Below are 9,227 nucleotides of genomic sequence, written 5' to 3'. Positions count from 1 at the left end.
AAAATTATGGAACAAAATAATTGAAATCACATGCAAGTAATATTTTACTAAAGGTCATCCAACAATGGTTGTAGCAGTATAGCAGTGCAGCAGACTGGGAGCTGCCAGATTGAGAAAAAGACATTGAACAAGAATATCATTTCTGACATCATATGGGCCTGTGCTTAAAGTGGAAACTACCAGATTGATGTTCACTTGTGTTTTATAAACTATGCAGAGGCATTGGACTGTATGTGCATAACAAACTATGGATAGTCTTGATATGAATAAAAATTAGTGCGTATTATTGTCTATGCTTATCTATATGGGTAAGATAGGTGGGATGAACAATCCAGAGGAGAGAACCATGGGACGGCCAGTTCAGGGGGACACAGGAGAGGGAGAGATGGGGGCAGGGAAAGAGGGGGGTGCCAACAAACCAAGGGACAAGGGAAGACTAAATGATCTAAAAGTGATGGCGAGGAGGGCATATGATATTTGGTGGGGGTGGGGTGGGGCTTGATCAAGGGGAATGTAGCCAAGAGGAATCACCAAAACCCGAATGAAGGCCAAGCATGCTAGTGAGATGGGCTGGAAAGTAAAAGCAAATAGAAGAAAGAGCTGGGAGGCACAAGACAGTTACAGAAGTCTAAATACAGGCATGTATCTGTGTAAATACATTTATATATGATGACAGGGGGATAGAGATATGTACATATATTTATTTATAAAGTATTATAATAGGAGATGGACACTGGGCCTCAATGCAAAAATAGTTTGTTCTACTAACACAGCACTCTGTGATATTCACCTTCCCTGACATGATCACTGAAGACAAAATGGGTGCATAAGCAAATCTGGTGAAGAAAGCTGATGGTGCCTGGCTATCAAAAGATATAGCATCTGGGGTCTTAAAGGCTTGAAGATACACAACCAGCCATCTAGCTGAGAAGCAACAAAGCCCACATGGAAGAAGCACACCAACCTGTGTGATCATGAGGTGTCGAAGGGATAAGGTATGAGGCATCAAAGACCCAAAACAAAACAAACAAACAAACAAACAAACAAACAAACAAAAAGCATATCAATGGGAATGAGGGGGAGGGCAGAATAGAGACCCCCTACAATGACCCCAATTCTATCTTACAAATCTGGCTAGACAAGAACATGCACGCTTGTACAGATAAAAGCTCAGAACACAGGGAATCCAGAACAGATAAACCGCTTAAGACCATTAAGGGGTGCAACAATACTAGGAGAGTAAGAGTTGGGGTGAGAAGGGAGTAAGGGGGAACCAACCACAATGATTGAAGCATGGTCCCCATCCCAGGGGGACGTACAGCAGAAAAGTGGGTGAAATGAGACAGCTGTCAGTGTAAGACATGAAAAAAAACAAATAATTATAAATTATCAAGGGGGCCTGGGGGAGGGAGGGAAGGAGAGGGGGAAATGAGGAACAGATGCCAGGGGCTCAAGTAGAAAGAAGATGTTTTGAAAAAGATGATGACAACATATGTACAGATGTGTTTTACAAAATGGATATATATATGGATTGTGATAAAAGCTCCCAATAAAATGAAATAAAAATTTTAAAAAAGAATAAAGATTAAAGAATACTACATTACTCTCATGCTGAACATGTATATAGATCAATAGACTGTTGTGAAAACCAAACAAGGGAATTAATACATCACACAATCAAGAAAGGTGTCTGTCGGGGTTGTGTCTTCTCACCATACTTAGTCAAGCTGTATGTTGAACAAATAATCAGAGAAGCTGGATTCTATGAAGAAACATGTGGCATCAGGATTGGAGGAAGGTTTATTACTAACCTTTGATAAGTAGATATCACAACCTTATTTGCTGAAAGTGAGGAGGACCTGAAGCACTTGCGGGTGAAGATCCAGTATTGCAGCCTCAGTATGGATTACAATTCAAAGTAACCAGAAACTCACTCCCATTGAGTTGGTGTCTGCTTATAGAAACACTGTAGGACTGGGCAGAACTGCTCCTGTGAGTTTTTGAGACTGTAACTCTACATGAGTAGAAAGCTCTATCTATTTTCTGAAGCGCTGTTGGTGGTGTCAAACTGCTAACCTTGTAGTTTGATGTGTAACCACTGTGCAAACAGTGCTCCTTAACTCAAGGTAAAGAACTCCAAAATCCTCACAACTCGATCAATAGGTAACATCGTGATAAATGGAGAAAAGTTGAAGTTGTCAAGGATTTCATGTTGCTTGGATCCACAATAAATGCTCATGGAAGCAGCAGTCAAAGATCAGAAAATACATTGCATTAGGTAAATCTGCTGAACAAGATCGCTTTGTTGTTGTTAGGTGCCATCAAGTGGGCTCCAACCCATAGCAACCCTGTGCACGACAGAACAAAACAATGCACAATCTTGAGCCACCCTCCCAATTGTTCCTATGCCTGAGCCCATGGATACAGTCACTGTGTTAATCCATCTTGTCAAGGGCCTTCCACTCTCTCGTGCCCCTCAACTTTACCTAACATGATGTCCTTCTCCAGACACTGGGCTCTCCTAACAATATGCCCAAAATATGTAAGACCAAGTCTTGTTATCCTTGCCTCTAAGAAGCACTTTGGTCTTACTTCTTAGAAGTCAGACGGGTTTGTCCTTTGAGGAGTGCATGGTACTTTCAATATTCTTCTCTAGCACTATGTATTAGTCTGGGTGCATTAGAGAAACAAATCCTCAGAAATACATATATAAGAGAGAATTTTATGTAAAGGTTAAGGGTGCATCAAGAAAACATCCCAACCCAGTGCTGCCCAAGCCCACAAGTCCAACATTAACCCATTAACCCATATGTCCAACACCAATCCACAAAGTCCTCCTCCATCTCACAAAACGGATGCAATGATGCCGACTGCAGGAGGAAAGTTGAGTCAGTGAACGTGTAAGCATCTCAGCACTGGCAGGGGTCTCCACACGGCTGCTCCAGCACGCAGGACTGAATGAGGGCAGGTCCATGTGGCTTCTCCTCAGGGACGTCCTGCAGGAAGTCAGCCCGCCTGCTAACGCAGGGAACTGGCTAAGGCAACTGCACCCTGGTCCGACCATCAGAAAGAACGAGACCCGAAAACTCAAAAGGCGAGGCTCAACAAGCCATTTATCCCTCCGCCCTTCAATTAACCTCACTTGTGTTATTCGGCCAGGTTGGCACAATAAACTAACTAACTCACACTACAATTAAAATGCATTGATTTTTCTACCATCTTCCTTATTCAATGTCCAGTTTTTATGTGCATATGATGCATGGAGAACAGCATGGCTAGAGGCTCTTTAGATTATTGAAACGCAAGGATGTTTGTTGGAGGTCTCAGATGTGCCTGACTCAAACCATGTTATCTTCAATTGCCTCATATGCATGTGAAAATTTGAACTTGACTAAGGAACACTGAAGAAGAATCCATTTGTTTGAATTATAGTGCAGGCAAAGTATACTGAAAATACCATGGGGTTTTATAGAAGGACAAACAGATTTGTCTTGAAAAAGTGCTGTCAGTGTTCTCCTTCAAAGTAAGGATGATGCGATTTCAGTTCACATACTTTGAACCTGTTGTCAGGAGAGACCAGTCCCTGGAGAAGGACATCATGCTGGGTAAAGTATAGGGGCGGCAAAAAAGAGGGAGGCCCTCAAAAAGTGGAGTTGTACAGTGGCTGCAATAACAGAGTCAAGCATGGGACCGAGTGTGAAGATGGCTCAGGGTGGGGCGTTTTCCCTCTGGGGTACATGGGGTCTCTGTGGATCAGAATGGACTCAACGGCACCTAACAAGAGCATGCATTCTTCAATGAGAAACCGTGAGGGATACATGGTCTTTTCAGGTAATTTCGTTTAAGCCATGCAAAGGGGTTAGGGGTTGCCCAATTCATAACAGCAATAACATTACAATTATGTAGTAGCACCAAAAATAATTTTATGCTTGGGGAGTCACCACAGCATGAGGAACTGTATTAAAGGGTCGCAACATTAGGAAGGTTGAGAATCACTGGGTTCGATTCTTAGATTATAAATTACCCTTAATTATGTTTTTTGCTATTTCCAAGAATAAACAAATCTGTACTGAAAGTAGTACAAGCAGAATGCTCCTTGGAAGCAACGATGGTGAGACTTTGTCTAAAGTACTTTGGACAAGTTACTATGAAAGACCAGTCCCTAAAAATGACATTATGCTTTGTAAATATATTGCAGCAGAAAAGAGGAAGACCTTCAATGAGATGAAAAAACACAGTAGTTGCAACAATTATTGTAAGCATAGCAGCAATTGTGAGGATTGTGCAGGGCCCTGGAGTGTATGTAAGGTTATTATGTGTCAGACTGTATTGATGGTAGCTAACAACTCCTAAGTTTCTTCACCAATGTACAATACATGTGTCATGCTACATTTTCTTTTCTTCTTCAATTTTAAACAAGATCTGCTGAGATGTCTTTCGTTATTTAATGTAGACCTGCTAACCATAGCTCCCACCACTTACCTGTCAGTTTGCTGTACTGTGGAGGCGTGTGTGTTCCTAAGTTGCTGAAAGCTATGCCGCTGGTATTTCCAAGCCAATCAGGCTCACCCCAAGTGAGCAGGCTTCACCAGAGCTTCTGGATGAAGAAGACTCACAAGTCTGCGGGGTCCACTCACGAGGAATTAGCCACTGGAAAACGCACGGGTAACGTTGGAACATTTTTAGAAATGGGAAACCCAATGACTAGAAGCAGAACACTGCTAAGGATCGTGTCAGAAGATGAGCTCCTGTGACCAGAAGTCACACGAAATAGGACCAAGGAAGAGCTGCTTTCTCAAAGGACAGTTGACCTTAATGACTTGGATTCAACAAGCTTGCTGAAGTAATGCTTTGGGGATCTTTATTTGCTGATGGGTTATGACTCAAAATGAGAAAAAGAATCGCAAATATCAAATAATAAATAAAACTTGGAATGTATGAAGTATGAACTTGGAACTTACCAACAATGAAATGGAATTCTGAAAGATTGAGATACTAGGCATACTTGAGCTAAAATGAACTGGTACTGGCCATTTTGAATCAAAGTATCCTTTGCTGTGAGTGACAAAAGGACATTTCAAGATTGTTCGTGAAGTATAATAATACTGTGGTGGGATAATATGTATCTACATACAAGGAAATTCAGTCAAAACAACTATTTAAATTTTTTTTTCACCAATCACTAAGATAGTGATGCAAAAATTGAAGAATTTTACCAACATTATCATTCTGAAATTGATCAGACATGCAATCCAAATTCACTGATATCTCTTGATTGGAATGTGAAAGCTACGGCAAAGATGAAGGAACAGTAGTTGAAAAATCCGGTACTGGTGATAGAAACAAAGCTGGAGAGCACCTGATAGAGTTTTACAAGACCAATTACTTTTCCCCCTGAAAATTCATTTTTTCCAATACTTCTCCGGATGGAATACCCAGAAATCAAATTGACTGCATCCGTGGGAAGAGATGATGGAGGGGGTCAAGAGCAGCAGCGCGGGCTGACTTGCGAACAACTGGTCATATGCAAGTTCATGGTGAAACTGAAGAAACCTAAAACAAGTCACTTAGAACTAAAATGCAATCTTGATTATATCCCACCTGAAGTTCGATAACCTCTCAAGGATAGATTTGACACATTAAACACTAATGACAAAAGACCTGATGAGTTGTGGATGACATCACAAGCATCATACCTGAAGAAAGCAAAAGTCCATAAAAAGACAGGAAAGAAAACTAGGTATGTTAAAATGAATGTCAAAAGAGATTCTGAAACTTGCATTTGATAATAGAGTAACTAAGCAAATGAAAGAAATGAGGAAGTCAATGAGCAATCAGAGAAGAGAAAGTAGTGCAATGAAATAAAGAAAGGCCTGGGGCGAAAAGCCAAAAAGGGAGGACATACTCATCATGTCGTTTGTTGAAGGAAGTCATCATTCAAGCCTTCAATTGTAACATTGAAAGAATCTGTGGGCAAAATACTGAAGGATATAGGAGGCTCAAAAAAATAGAGAAAGAATACACAGAGTCACTGTACAAAAATAACTAGTTGACATTCCCTCAGGTAACATATGCCCAAGAACCATTGGTATCGAAGGAAGAAGTGCATACTGTACTGAATGCATTAGCCAAAATCAAGGCTCAAAAATGATGAAAGTATTTCCACAAGCTGATGAAGTACTAGAATTACTCACTTGTCTATGTCAGGAAACTTGGAAGACAGCTACTTAGGTAACTGATTGGAAGAGATCCATTTTTGTACCCATCCCACAAAAAGGTGATACAACAGAATGTGAAAATCATGGAATAATAGCATTTATATCATATGCAAGTAAAATTTTGCTGGTGAACATAAAAAAATTATTGCAGCAGTACATTGACTGGGAGCTGCCAGAGGTTCAGGCTGAATTCAGAAAAATACATGGAACTAGGGATATATAAATTGATATTAGATGGATCTTTGCTGAAAGCATAAAATACCATAAACATGTTTGCTTATGTTTTATTGACTATGCCAAGGCATTTGACTGTGGCTCCTATAAAACTATTAATACTTTGAGAAGAATGGGAATTCCAGAATATTACATTGTGTTTGTGCATAAAATGTACACATATAGATCAAAAGAAAACTGTGGGAACACAACAAGGGAATACTGCATGCTTTAAAATCAGGAATCAGGAAAGGTGTGCATCAAGTTTGTATCCCTTCACCATACTTGTTCAATCTGTACACTGAGCAAATCATCAAAGAAGAGGGATTATATGAAGAAGAATGTGGCATTAAGATTGGAGAAAGGCATATTAACAACCCAACATATGCAGATGACACAACCTTGCTTATTGAAAAGTAGGAGGTCTTGAAGCACGTGCTGGTGAAAATCAAGGATTGTAGCATTGCATATAGATTACTACTCAATGTAAATATGACAAAACTCACAACATGAACAATTGGTAACATCACGGTAAATGGAGAAAAGGTTGATATTTTCAAAGATTGTGTCTTGTTTGGATTCACAATCAATGCTAATGGAAGAAGTAGTCAAGAGGTCAAAGGTTGTCATTGAAAATCTGCTACACAAGCCCTCTTGAGAGTATTCACAAGCAATGATGTTACATTTAGGACTAAGGTGCCCCTGAACCAGGGGTCAGTGAAAAGGATGAACACCTTTGACAAAATGGCTTGGTAGAGTGGCTACAACAATATGCTCAAACATAGGAACCATTGTGAGGATGGTGCAGGGCCCCGCAGTGTATCTCCCTTTGAGCATAAGGTCATTCTGAGCCACAACCTACTTGATTGCACCAAAGAACCACAAAAAGCCATAGTTCTTTTTGTGATTTATTGTAGATTCTAGCCTCTACACCTATGACTGTCACCCCATTTTGGAGATGTTTGTACTGTTGAGACAAGATTTGGGTGTGCTATATTTTAAATTCCCACCTTACCAGAGGCTGTGGTTTAAGGCACTACCCTTGAAAGCATGATCTGAAAGAGATAAAAATGACACCTTTATCAAAGCTATACATTTGTATGATTAGAATGTATATATATATACACACATATGTACGTTGTGATTTAATACATATAACATATCATTCCATATTTCAATCATTTCAAGTTGAAATATACAATTGCTACCCTTATGATTTTTCTCTTCCCATCTGAGCACGTGCAGAAACAAGGAGACCACCTTTGATTTCTGAACTTTTTGTTCTATGCTCAGGATTCTTGAGGGACTTCTTTCTACCTGACCTCTGTTCCTTGAGACGGAGTTGTGGTTTATCACCTAACCTGATTGCACCCGCTTCTACTGAGTCGTGGATGAAGAGGGTCTTCTGAAGGGACATCTACACTGCTAGAGAGCCTACACCCACATTACTAGCCATTTCCTTAATGGCTTGGGAGTTCTGTGAGATGTTGCAAGGAAACTCAGACACCTGGGACATGAGTTAATGTACTGAGGAGAGAAATTGGGTTGATATCAGGAATAATAGCATGGTAAAGCTGGTGAAGGTGAACTATTGTTACATTTTTAATCACTCCCTCATTAGGTCTACTTTTGTACTAATTTTCTGGAAAGAAGTTATTTTTGCATAGATAAGATGAAATTTTTGCTGATTTATCATATTGTACATATACAATTCAGTGACCATAATTCAGCTGTCGTCGACAGCTGAAGCAGGAGCCCAGGGAGGAGAAAACGGCACAGCTTGCCTTGGCGGGGAAGATGGGAGTTCCTCTGGTCCCATCTTGTCATGGGAAGATTAACCCATGTTCTGCCTGTTGCCAGAACCCCTAGGATGGGTGTCCTTCCAGTCATCCCAATCCCGGGCTCGGTGCACTGTTTTGTCATGTTGTACAACCTTATCTTTTTTTAACCCTATTTTAATCATTAAACTTTTGCAAAAGGGAATATAGTTAGGTATATTTTTATACACAGGGTCAACAGCTTTAAACCACAGGTCCCTAAAAGGGAGAAAGAGATACTGTCTTGGAAACTCTCAGGGGCAATTCTATCCTGTCCCTACAGGGTCACTATGAATCAGAATTGACACACGGCCGTGAGTTTGCTATACTCGTATATGTGTGCATATTGAAGTATGCCTTGTCTATTTTTAGAAGGTAAGCTTTTCTGAAGGACAGTTATTATCTTTCAATGCAGCATGTAGCACATGACTCTTGGGGAACCATAGTCACTCAATAATCTTTATATCATTCTAACTGATATCATTATCATCAATCATAGTTCTTATTCAACTAAACATATAAAGATGAATCGTGTACCTCATTGCTATTCAGCTCTGACAACTCGCTTTTTGAAAACACATCTACTCCCTCTCAAATAATCATTTGTGTGTCTTTCTTACCTGTAATGGTGGTTCCTCCAGATTAGTGACAGAGGAGTTAATTGGAATGAGTCACTATTACTGATGAAAGAAATTGTTGGATTCAGCATGAAGATGCTAACCTTTTTCCACCTGGCTAACCAGTATTAAACAAAAGTAAATCATAATTTATATGCAGTCAGTCTCTTAATCACCTAATAATTCTATTACTTATACCTAGACAGATACAGTAGAGGCACCCCATTGTCTTTAGAAAGGTCATTTAACAGTTATTAGAGTTGAATAAATGAGGGTTATACTGTCCTTCTCGGTACTGTAACCATACTATAAAAAAGAACTTCAGTGATCAATTCGACACCCCGTGATCACACAGGTTGATA

The sequence above is a fragment of the Echinops telfairi genome, unplaced genomic scaffold (genome assembly GCF_000313985.2).
Source record: "Echinops telfairi isolate 266 unplaced genomic scaffold, ASM31398v2 ScPeMD7_7469;HRSCAF=8507_1, whole genome shotgun sequence".
Lineage (NCBI taxonomy): Eukaryota > Metazoa > Chordata > Mammalia > Afrosoricida > Tenrecidae > Echinops > Echinops telfairi.
Note: the sequence above shows the minus strand (reverse complement) of the source record.